Here is a 13,018-nt window from a genome sequence, read left to right as displayed (position 1 = left end):
TTTTAACTTTTCTTTTAAATATATTTTTCTTGCGTCACGTTCTCTGAATCCTGCAGAACTTTGGTCTGTTTCCTGTGTGAGTTTCAGATCATTGCAATCATGAAGCTGCTGGTTTTCAGGGTTTTCCTCCGATTTACATAACATAGCACCAGTATCTCTGACTCACAGCATGATGCTGCCACCACCATGCTGGACACTGAGGTCTGAAAGCCTCACAGCGACTCCTCCAAGCAGCTCAGTGATATTAAAAATAAAACCTCTGATCTTTTCATACCAGATAGGATTCCTAATTTTAATCAATTTTTTTTCTTGCTTTCTTTTTTAAAAATTAAATTACAAATGATTAAAAAAAAATTCCAAAATATTTTTTGGCATTTTTAATTTTGTAATTTAATTATCATCCTGTCTTTGAATGAGGCTTTGAGAATTTACATTTAATCACGATAAAATAGTCATAAAAGTGGCAGAATAAAGAGGAGCTTTCAGAATCTGATGTAACTTCCTGCTGACGTTAAAAGATTAAACATTTATATGAGATATTAAAGCTGAGACCAAAGCATAACTTCACAAGATGCTCAACATTTATCATTTTAATTTGTTGTCATTTTTTGTTGGAGTTCTCACAAAATTACATCTTTATTCCTGCATCATTTCGACTAAGAGAGTAAAAATTATTTCTGAAGGTTTTTATCATCCAATTTTTGTTAGAAAGAGAAAAATAATAAATCCTACCAGTGGAAATGATTGAGCTCCTTTTAATTGATCATAATTAATTATTAAAGCTGCAAAGAGGCTAAGCTAATGCTGGAAAGATGCTAAGCTAACGCTATAAAGAGGCTATGCTAATGCTGGAAAGACTAAGCTAGCGCTGTAAAGAGGCTAAGCTAATGTTGGAAAGAGGCTAATCTAATGTTGGAAAGAGGCTAAGCTAATGTTGGAAAGAGGCTAAGCTAATGCTGGAAAGACGCTAAGCTAACACTGTAAAGAGGCTAAGCTAATGTTGGAAAGACGCTAAGCTAACGCTGGAAAGACGCTAAGCTAACGCTGGAAAGACGCTAAGCTAACGCTGGAAAGACGCTAAGCTAACGCTGGAAAGACGCTAAGCTAACGCTGGAAAGACGCTAAGCTAACGCTGGAAAGACGCTAAGCTAACGCTGGAAAGACGCTAAGCTAACGCTGTAAAGAGGCTAAGCTAACACTGTAAAGAGGCTAAGCTAATGCTGTAAAGAGGCTAAGCTAACACTGTAAAGAGGCTAAGCTAATGCTGGAAAGACGATAAGCTAATGCTGGAAAGACGATAAGCTAATGCTGGAAAGACGATAAGCTAATGCTGGAAAGAGGCTAAGCTAATGTTGGAAAGACGCTAAGCTAAGGCTGTAAAGAGGCTAAGCTAACGCTGTAAAGAGGCTAAGCTAACGCTGTAAAGAGGCTAAGCTAACGTTGTAAAGACGCTAAGATAACGCTCGAAAGATTCTAAGCTAACGCTGTAAAGAGGCTAAGCTAACGCTGTAAAGATGCTAAGCTAATGCTGGAAAGACGATAAGCTAACATAGTTTTGAGTCTGTTGCATGTTTTGGCTAACAGCCTGGACCCGTCTCTGTAGTTCTGTAGAGTTCTGGTCCGGCCCGTTGCCGTGTCGACAGCTCCGGCGCAGGTGTGTTTTCTGTCGCCGCCTTAAATAGCCGCTTCCCTCGACCCGCGTCCATGTAAACAAAATACCTGCAGAAGGACATTGTGTCAGCGGACCGCCGCAGTGTGTGAATGCTGGTGGACCTGCCAGCTCGCCCCGTGTGTGTGTGTGTGTGTGTGTGTGTGTGTGTGTGTGTGTGTGTGTGTGTGTGTGTGTGTGTCAGGTTTCAGCCACCAGAGAGATTAGAGCTGCGTCCCCCAGAATCGGAGCGAAGCATCTCCGGTGGCGCTTCAAAGGCGGCAGGAAAACGCTGCGGCAGGAAGACGTTTGGCCGCCGTTCCTCTGCTCTCCAGGCTCGATTTGACCCGGCGGCGTTGTGATGAACTTAGTGTGTCAGTGTGAGACAGAATGATTGAGGTGATGTACATGTAAACGTTCGGAGCAGAGGGCGGTGAGGTGGCGCGGCGCCAGCAGATGATCTGCTTTCATGCAGGCCAGTAATCAGAATCGGTATGTGATTCAAAGCTTCATCGGCGCTGAACTGAACTTCAAAGCCACGCTGCCACACAGAGGGGGGGGGGGGAACAGCTGCCGCTGAGGTCATCCAGGCAGCTGCCACCCCCCCCCACAGCCTCATTCACTGTCCCTTTCATTCACACACACACACACACACACACACACACACACACACACACACACACACCCTGCTGGTTGTCGATGGGCGGAGCCTGAAGTGAGCAGCAGGTTTTATTAAACGGAAACAATCTCAACAGAAACAAAAATCTATCACCTGTTGGACCCAAACAGCCGCAGAGACGAAGACACGACCCGAGTTCTCATCGTCTGTCACTTCAACCAACATGGCCGAAAAAGATCCAAGCGACTTTCACTGTCAGTATTTAAAGGGCCGGTTCCTGCTGTAAAGTTTTTCCCTCATCCGAAACCTGCAGCGATGCTTTGATTTTTAAAAGCATTTAATCTCCATGGCAACCAGCAACATCCAGCTGCAAAACGCCTGGTTGGGCCTAGCCCCGCCTTCAGCCGCAGCTCCTCCGCCTCTCAGCTCCTTCAGACTAGCCAGCAGCAATTAGCAAACAGCTGCTGAGCTCGTTATAGGAGCTGCTGCTCAGAGCAACGCTGGTAAAATCACTAAAGGGTTAAAGAGGAGCCATGTTGGGACGACTTCCTGGAGGCGGAGCTTCAGGAAGAGCAGGAGCCTCTTAAAGGGACAGAGTTTTGTCCACATTGATATGAACCACAACAGAAACTACAGAAACGGTGACATAAAAAACTTCCTCCTGGTCGGACGGACCTGAATGATTCTCCTTCCTGTGATTTAATGAAATGGTTTCTGATGAATCGACGCTCTGATGATCCACTGCAGCTGAAAACGCCTCTGCAGATAAAATTATTGACCAGTTGGCTGGACAGCGTTCGTCTGGTTCACTTCTGCTCCCAGCTCATAAGGAAGCAAGGTGCATTCTGGGGGAAAAAGACATGACAGTAGAGAGGAGGAAAGGCTGGATAAACATCCAGATGGATGCAGTTGGTGGTGACTTCCCCCCTCCTGCGGCCGCCTGCTGCGCTGCCCCCTGTTGGTCCTGATGTGTTATAATTGTGACCTGAAACGTCAGGCTCTCTGTTCCTGACCCGTCGGTTCCAGAATCCTCCTCTTCCTCCTCGTTCTGTTTAATTTGTTTGAATATTTCCATAGTTTCCTGTTTTTCCGCCGTTCCTCTGCTAGCTTTGTGTGATTTCAGGTTGGCTAAGCTATCGACTCCTTCCGCTGTTTGTGAGGCAGCAGTGTTAGCATGTTTGTTAGCATGTTTGTTAGCATTATCTGAAACTGAGCGTTTTCATTGGACGAACTGAACCACCAGCAGAGTCAAGATACTAAATCAGGTTTCCTCCTCCTGCTGTTATTTTATGTTGCTATGGTTACTGACTCGTTGTACCGTTGACCTGTAGAGTGTCTAAACTTTTTAAATATTATTTTTAAAACTAAAATCACCAAAAATGTGATTGTTTTTTTTTTAGCCTTGTGAATAAATAAACCATGAACTGGTTTAACAAAATAATCTGATTAAATTTTTATAGGAACATCATCATAGATCCAAAACTTCAAACACTTTTTGCTTCTTCAAAATTCAAAATCTTCAGTTTGCAAGGAAACCAGATAATCATTTTGTGTTGCACCTGACATTTTTATAAGTGATATTTTAGTGATATTTTTGTCTTATGTGTTCTTGAATTGTGGTTGGGAGACCATGCAGAACCAGTCCGTGGGCAGTAAATGGCCCCCGCGCCTCACTTTGAACACCTTTGTTCTAGAGTGAAGGACATTTACTGTAAAAAGCAGCTTCCTGGAGCTGATTGTAGGCCTAAAGAAGCAGCTTTATGAGTGATTTCTCTCTGTAATGTGGAACATTTGGGTTGGAAAATTAAAAGGGAAACATGCTAGAGATCTGGAGCCCCAGTTAGGATCCAATATGGCCGCCGTTCTCATAAAACATCTCCAACATTAATCATCCATCCATTTTCTTCCGCTTATCCGGGTCGGGTCTCGGGGTCAGCAGCCTCAGGAGGCCCAGACTTCCCTCCCCAGCCTCTTCCAGGTCCTCCAGGAATCCCAAGGCGTTCCCAGGCCATAGAGAGACATCGTCCCTCCAGCGTGTCCTGGGTCTCCCCTCCTCCCGGTGGGACCTGAACTCCTCACCAGGGAGGCGTCCAGGAGGCATCCTGACCAGATGCCCGAGCCTCAACTGGCTCCTCTCGACGTGGAGGAGCAGCGGCTCTACTCTGAGTCCCTCCCGGATGACCGAGCTTCTCTCTCTAAGGGAGAGCCCAGCCACCCTGCGGAGGAGGAAACCCATTTCGGCCGCTTGTACCCGTGATCTCGTTCTTTCGGTCATGACCCAAAGCTCATGACCATAGATGAGGGTGGGAACGTAGATCGACCGGTAAATCGAGAGCTTCGCTTTTTGGCTCAGCTCTCTCTTCACCACGACGGACCGGTACAGCGCCCGCTTCACGGCAGACGCTGCCCCAATCCGCCTGTCGATCTCCCTTCTTCCCTCATTCGTGAACAAGATCCCCAGATACTTAAACTCCTCCACTGGAGGCAGGACGACCCCCCTGACCGGGAGAAGGCACTCTACCCTTTTCCCCATTAATCAGAACAGCTGCTGAAAATTTAAAATCTGCTCTTATTTGCTTTTATTGGTCATAGTTGTTAATCTGGTTATAAACCACAACAATCATCAAATCCCAGTTGTTTTATGAAACTAAAAGCTCAACACGGTTAAAATGTCTCAGATCTGAAGTTTATGACTTTAAATGATCATTTACTTCTTTATGAGACGGATTCAAGTTCGCTAACTCTGTTTCAGTTTACCTGAGACATTTAATGTCCATCGGGTCGCCGCTCCAAAAGCGGCGGGAGGCGGACTACAGCGCAGGGCATTCTGGGTAAATTCAACAAAAACACACACTAGCATTAGCAAAAGAAGTAGCTTGTGATTTTTTTGCCAAAAGCTAAAGAGAAATGCTCTAACTGCCTCAGTTCTGTTTCCATCTGGTGAAGAAGGAAGTTGCTCTCAGTGTCTTCAGAGGTTTTTGTGTCGTTTCCTTCAGTGGTTCTTGGTGCAGCGCCCCCACAGGCCAGGAGGGGAACAGGTTGGTTTGACTCAGCAGAGAGAGAGAATCACAGCAAAGGCGTAAATCCCGGGTGAGGGGGGGGGTTGGTTCAGTCCAAAGTGAACCAACGTGCTGATCGGTACCGGCTCCGTTAGAGCCGCTAAGTGAGGAGCTAGCGGTTAGCTGCTAGCTGTGGCTCTGCAGCACTAACACAAACCCTCCAGTAAGTAAATACTTAAAGCAAAAGACATGGATCACGTTTTATTTACTTTCACTGCTCAATAGGAAGAAACACACTGACAATAAACATCGTTATTTCATTACTTTGAATCATGATAAACTGCCACCTTATGCCTTGGAAACCAAAACTAGCTAAACTGCTACATTGCTTTCATAGACTTGGCTCCTTCATCTGTAGAAGGTAGCCAATATATAAATTATATTTAGCTCTCTAACTCTTACTTTAATAGGAAGCGTTTGAAACGGCAGCGGCTGAGTGTTAGCATTAGCATTAGCTAACAGCTCAGTATGGGAGCAGAGGGGCTACTGCAGCTGGCAGTAAAACTAGATAAAGTCTTTATTTCTTACCATCTTCAACGTAGAGCCTTTAAAACCACAAAATAAAATCTGAATATTGTTCTAGAAAACTGGTGCTGATCTTTAAGTTATGATTCTTCCCAAATATTCAATTCCTACATATTTATAGGTTTTCAGCCATCCAGGACATGAACCCCCAGTAGAGCCGAAGCTACTGGACCATCAGATGAAAAACCACTTAAAGTTTCTCACTGATTGAGAAAAAAAACATCCGATTCCAGGAACAAACCCATTTATTTGTTTTACAACAGACCTACGTTGGTATTTGTTGAAAATTCACCAATTTTGTCATTTTTCTGTAGAGAATATATAAAATATTCAAAAGAAATCCAGCTTTGGATGAAGACATCCATCCAATGTCAGCTAGCATAGTGGCTATGCTAGCTGACACGCTATTGGCTAGCGTTCGCAAAGCAGCCAATCCAGGAGCAGCACTCATTTCTCTTAGTGCCCATCAGCTGAATATAAGCTTAATTGTGTGTTTTGTACCTGAGTGAGTCCATAATCTACAGATTAAGAGATGAAATGTGATGTTTAAATCATGCTAACACCCTGAAGTAACGCAGCTCAGGTTAGCATGCTGTTAGCTTGCTAAATAATTAGTATTGCTTTTGTTTTAGAGCTGGTGGGAAGCAGAGCATGTTCCTCTTTATGCCAGTTTTCTTCTGCATGTGTGGAGCTGCAGCTGTCTTCCTGCCAGCAGCGCAGCGTCGGATCAGGTTGCAGCGCCGCGCCGCCCGCCGCGCCGCCCGCCCACCGCGCCGCTCGCCACGCCGCACCGCACCGCGTCCGTCCCTGTGCTTTGTCCTGGTTCCTCCGCCGCTCTGGAGGTTTTTAATTGAGATGTCTGCCACCTCAACTGGGAGGATGTGGAGGTGGCCCAGGGTTTTAGCGCACGCACGCACACACACACACACACACACACACACACACACACACAGAGCATGGATCTCAAATAAGTCGCTGTCAGTCAGCCTCACATGCGAGCGCCGGCCGCCTGCTCAGGTTTCGCTCTGCAGCGTCTCGCTAATCGTAGAAAAATGTGTGCAGAGAACCTGGAGGTCAGAATCATTTTAGAATAATTTACACATTATGAAAGTGGCTCTTTAACCAAGTGTTGTGAGCATTAACATCATTTTAGGGCTATTTGTAATTTAGAAGCAGAATGAAAGAAAAACAGGTTTGAATTGCTTTGGCAGAACCAAAAATCCTCTTAAATATAAAAATAATCCATTTCTAACTGGTTTAACTGTATAAAATAAAAACGACGCGTGTTGACGTGTGAGCAGAGCATTATAAGCACGCAGTCGTAAAAAACAAAGAGCAGTTCTCACTAACTGACTCGTTTAAAAGAATCAAATCTCTTGTAAACGATGATCCTGATGTTTTCTTTCCACTGGTTCTTCAGTTTTTCCCGGTTTTAATCCACTTATCCATTATTATTTCTAAACACAATCATTTGGTAGGCTAATAAACTCATCAAACTTTTAGCTCGCGCTTCGGTGAATTAACGGTTGCTTGCATGCAGTTCCTCGTGGTCCAGCAGGGGGCGCCTGACCGCAGCCTGTCTGGTAAAGAACCATTCTCTTCTTCACTCGGATGCCAGGAAAATCCTCCGATTCCGGGCCAAATTTATCGCATGTGGACGTTTTGCTCAGAGGTTGGAGTTTAGTGAGAAACATTTTGCTAATTTTAAGACTTTATTCTTGTAGTTAAACCAAAATTCTCGTTGCTGGGTCAGAAACTTTATGACAATATTTTCTGTTTTGATTAAAATCGGATTTTGTTTTTATTTATTTATTTTTAGAGCGGGTGTGAATATTTTAGCAGCTTTTTACCACTGTGCTTCATGTAGACGTGTGTGTGTGTGTGTGTGTGTGTGTGTGTGTGTGTGTGTGTGAACTGTGTGTGTATGTGTGTGAACTGTGTGTGTATGTGTGTGAACTGTGTGTGTGAGATGATGGAGGTCCAGATGGGACAGACAGAATCAGAGTCAAGTTTCCAGAGTTGTTTTCTGGCTGATAAACACACAGATGTGTATCTTTCTTTGCTTTTTCATATCAACAAGAAGGACAAGAAAATATTTGTCCTGTTGGTCTCACACACACACACACACACACACACACACACACACACACACTCTCTGTCTGTCCCACATCCTCTGGTTCTGCCTGGTTTCACCTCCAGCAGGGAGGAAGATGATGGACGGTAAACGAAGGAGGATTTAGTTTTTCTCCCTGCAGATCCAAATAAAACCTGGCAGGTAGAAAGTTGCTGTTCCTGAACAAAGGAGCGATTCTTACCTGACACACAGGTGGTCTCTGGAAACCCATCAGATTTATTTCACATTTGGTTTTGTTTTTTTTTTTTTTTTTTTTTTTTTCAGTTTTCTTCGTCTTTCATTTTGTTTTTTAGTTTTGTGCCTCATCATCTTTCAGCTCCTCATTTTTTCCCTCCTGTTTGCCTTCATGCTTCATTGGTTCTGCGTGTGTGTGTGTGTGTGTGTGTGTGTGTGTGTGTGTGTGTGTTTTATGGATTGTGTAGCGAGTTGAGCTCTGGCAGACCCTAATGGCTCTTAAATACCCGCGCCTCGCTGGATGCCATCTGTCAGTCAGCAGTCCGTCCTCTGGAGGCCGCCATGACGCGCCGCCGCCGCCATGACGCGCCGCCGCCGCCATGACTCACGCTCAACAGGAAGTTCACCCCCAGCAGGCGCTGCTTCTACCAACTTTCCACCTCTAAAGTCAAGATATTGCAAATTTTAATGCAACATCATCCAGGCTTTAATTGAGCTTTTTCAAAAATAAATATCTGAAAAGTGCGGCATGCTTTTTTTAAAAAATTGAAGTCAAGTTCAGTCATACTGGATCAGTTTTCAAGTTTTTCTTGGTCTGAACTTTGACTAGGCCGGGGCTCGTCAACCTTTAATAATAACCAAAAAAACATTTTGCCACCAGTCTAGAAACTTAAATCTAATTTTTGTGAGAAGATAACGTCACGCCCTCCATCTTCCTGCTGGAGGCCAAAAAGCTGCTAGCTAACAACACTTATTGTAGTTGTTAACAATCAGAAAATAAACATGAGGCTGTGACCGACTGAAACGCACCCTGAGTGAAAACTGAACCCTCCCAGCTCTCGCTGAAGGAGTTTCTCGTTCGGGTTTCGATTCGTCACAGGCCCCGCCGGCTCCATTGTCCCTCTGTAACGCCCTCCCCCCTCCCCCACCCGTTGCTGAATGGACCTGAGCGCGGCGGAGGGCAGAACCGGGCCCGGCAATTAGTGAAGACATGTTTGAAGAGAGCAGAAAGTTCTCTTTTGAAGTTTTAGAAACTTTTGTTTTGCTGCGGCTCCATCATCAAAGCTGACGGCCGGTCCTTCAGCACACAGCGCCCCTCCTCATCCTCCTCATCCTCCTCTTCCTCGCTCACCGTCCCGTCGTCTTTTCATGTCTCTCCCCATTCGCTGCTTTGCTCCACAACAAGGCAGTTGAGTGTGAAAAGCCCAGAATCTTCTGCAGATGCTTTGATGAGGAAACTGTTCCCAGCCACAGAAACGCTGCAACAAAACAAAGGTTATTTTTTGTTTTAGGCACTGTTGTTGCTCCATATATCAGCTGCGTTTGATAAACAACTTTCTCACCTGAAACATTTGCAGAAATATTCACTTGTTTCACATTTTTCTCACGTTACAGAAACAGATTTAAATCTGAACTGGAAACAGATACGAAGTGAAGCAGCAGCATCTCTATTGATCTGATCTGATCAGATCAATACAGCTCACTCATCTGTACTGCAGGATTCAGGCCTGAACTTTGACTAGGCCATTACGAACCATCAACCGGCTCTGATCTAGTTTGGGTGTCCAAACTTTTCGTCACATTGGCCAAAAATCACTGAATCAAAAATACCTGAGAGACAAAAATGTCCACAACTAATAAGTGCAACATTTTATTTAAACAACGTAAATTATTCTCAATCCAAAAGTTGAAGGAGATTCAACAAGTTCACTTTTTTAAAAGTCACTTTGCAATTTTTTAGTGAGAAAATAATAAAGAATTAAATAATTTCTGATCATTCAGATCAGGATTTTCCTGGACGCTTCCTGAATTTATCAAATTAAAAGTAGATTTGGGTGCAGAAAAGTCTTATTTTGAAAGTTTCTGGTAGAGAAACTAAACACCTGCGATGCATCAGCGTCTTTACAGATGGAAAAAATTATACATTTCCTCCTAACAACTCAGACATTTTGAGATTAATCTCAGAAATTAAAAAAACAACTTGGAAATTTCCAACGTTAAAAATTCAGTTTTTTGTTCCAGAAATGTTCAGAGATTTATCTCAAACTTTATTGCTAGACAATTTTCAATGTCTGAAACTTTCCACGTGTATTTTTCTAGAACATTTCTGAGTTTTTCTGGAAAATTATAAAATTTTCAAACTCCAAAATGTTTTTGTTTTTCCTGGAAACGTTCAGAGATAAATCTGAGGCGAGTTTTTGTAGGTAATGTTTTAAATAGTTTGGCAGAAAATTATTCCAGTTTTCTTCCTCTCTGCAGTGACTCTAATATCAACATGGCACAACCTGCTTCACAGGGCCACACACTTTCAGCGTAGGGGCCACCAACGGCCCGCAGACCACACTTTGGACCCCCCTGAGCTAAACCATCCCATAATGTTGTCCACCAGTCTCGGGTCTTGTGCAGCCTCCAGCAGCAGGTTTTCCTCCTGCATCTTCCCACAGCATGATGCTGCCGCCACCGTGCTCCAGCATATTGTGACTTCAGGACATTTTAGAGTCGCAACAATCCAGTGTTGGTTTGACTAATTTAAACAAAAAAACGTTTTTAAACGCATTTTATTATGAAGCATCAGGTGTGTGTGTGTGTGTGTGTGTGTGCTTGTACTCACATGCAGAATGTTGCTGCATTCCTGCGCATTATGTTTCACATAAGTGTATTCACGGTATGTTTTTCTGTGTTTCAGGGTAGAGTGTGTGTGTGTGTGTGTGTGTGTGTGTGTGTGTGTGTGTGTGTGTGTGTGTGTGTGTGTGTTGTGCAAACAGCGATGGTTTTGCGGCGCCTCTGCTATCAGGCTGAAGTTTGATCAGAGTGACAGCACGCTGAAAACCGATATATGTGCAGAAACCCCCGTCTCTCTCACACGCACACACACACACACACACACACACACACACACACACACACACACACACACACACACACTGCTGCCTTGTTTCTCTTTATAACGCTTTTCATTTCTCCATTTATCCATTTATACGGTGAAAACGTATAAACAGTAATTAGCTCTGTGGGTCAAAGGTCACACAGCGGCGCGTTTCTATGACGTATATTTATATAAATGTGTCTGGTCAGAGTCAGGGAAGAAAAGCAAAGCAGTTTTAATAGTTAACGTTATCTGCATTCCTTTTTTGGTTTTTCATTTATTTATAAGTTGGAGAATAAAAAACAAACATTACAGACAAACAAAGGTTTCGATATACAAAATAACCAGTCAGTTCAGATAAAAAGTTAAATAAAATAAACCAAAAGGAGGAGCACATTAGGAGGTAAAGTGGGTTAGAATAGCTTTTCTGGCAGCTATTTTCTAAGTTGCATTATTATTATTTTCCTTTTCATTATTATTAGTGTACAGGAATATTTTGGGAAAGAGAGAATAATAAAAGATAAATGGCAGGAGCTGCGCTACGCTGGCGGTTTCCCATCATGGACGGGCGGATCAGGAGAGACGATTCAGAGGAATCAGAATCACTTCGGCTAAACGGAGCGAGTCGCTGGCGCTCCACACATGCTGCTAAAGAAAGACTTCCTGTCCCGCAGCAAACCTCTCTCAGCGCGACTCGAAGCTCAGTTCAGATAAAAAGTTAAATAAAATAGGATACAGCAGCTTCTTTTTACAGGACAGGAGCTCTGATTGGCCGATCAGAAAGAAGCTGAGCTCTGATTGGTCAATCAGAAAGAAGCTGAGCTCTGATTGGCCGATCAGAAAGAAGCTGAGCTCTGATTGGCCGAGCAGAAAGAAGCTGAGCTCTGATTGGCCGAGCAGAAAGAAGCTGAGCTCTGATTGGCCGAGCAGAAAGAAGCTGAGCTCTGATTGGCCGAACAGAATTTGTATTTCACAAATCAGTAACAGTCTTTTTTGCGTCACACCCGTCATCTGATCAACTACAGGAAGTTACTACTGGTGGAAACGCTGAAACACATGACAGGAAGTGGTGGGAGGATTATTCACGTGGAGGATTTTAGTTTTGTTTCTTATTTAGGGTAAACATAAATACTGACAACGTTTTGCTCATATTTGTAAAGGAAACGATTCCAAAGGACGTCATGTTCAGAGATATTTCAGCTTTTATTTTATATTAGTTTATTAGTTTCACAGCCTGGATGCTCCAATTAACGATTACTGGATTACTAAACTACCTGATGATTATTTTGATTAATCTGATTGATCATTTCAGCCTAACTAAATAAAATGCAGATGTGGATTCGTTGCATGTTGCAGAGTGTAAACCTGCGACCTGCATGTGTGCAGCTGCTGCAGCCGCCGCCATGTTTCTGAGGGAAAGATGGCGGCTGGCCGTGGTTTGAGTCGGGTTGATGTTCCACTCAGCTGTAAATTGTCGTTCATCACAGGGAGTCCGTCAGCGGCGCGTCTTTGAACCTCCGCAGACAAACACAGACATGCAGCTAGTAAACATGCGGAGCTCAGACCAGCAGGCTGAAGAACAGAGAAACTTTCTTTCCTTCCTGCTGCAAACAACGAATGAAGCCCAGGTCGGGGTCAAACGGGGTCAAGCGCGGACAGAACTGGTGACAATCGGTAGACGTTTAACCAGAGGATCATCGGATACGCGGAGCCATGATGGAGGGTTGAAAGTGGCGAGCCGCGGCCGGCGGTTTGTGTTTCAAAGGCGGCGCGTGGCGATGAATGTGAGAGATTTGTCAGTTCAGCGAAGTGAGCCGCCGCCTTGATGTTAGCTAGAGTTACAGACACACACATCCCAGGGCAGCTACATCACATTCAGTGTTTCACGTTCTGTCACGTCTCGGACTCATTAATTTACACTAATGACGTTTTTTAAATGAACAAACATCGGGGAGGTTGTTGTTTTTAAATAAAACTGGGTCAAATATCTTAG

General features: G+C 44.0%; 1 protein-coding gene across 3 annotated transcripts in view; it reads left to right on the top strand.

Moving 5' to 3' along the window:
• fgfrl1a (fibroblast growth factor receptor like 1a) overlaps positions 1–13,018 on the top strand; it is a 65,573-nt gene that overhangs the window by 23,188 nt on the left and 29,367 nt on the right. The window lies entirely within an intron of this gene.

Source organism: Poecilia reticulata, chromosome 10 (genome assembly GCF_904066995.2).
Source record: "Poecilia reticulata chromosome 10, P_reticulata-male-v2, whole genome shotgun sequence".
Lineage (NCBI taxonomy): Eukaryota > Metazoa > Chordata > Actinopteri > Cyprinodontiformes > Poeciliidae > Poecilia > Poecilia reticulata.
The sequence above is the reverse complement of the archived record's forward strand: the minus strand, read 5'-3'. Positions and strand labels throughout refer to the sequence as shown.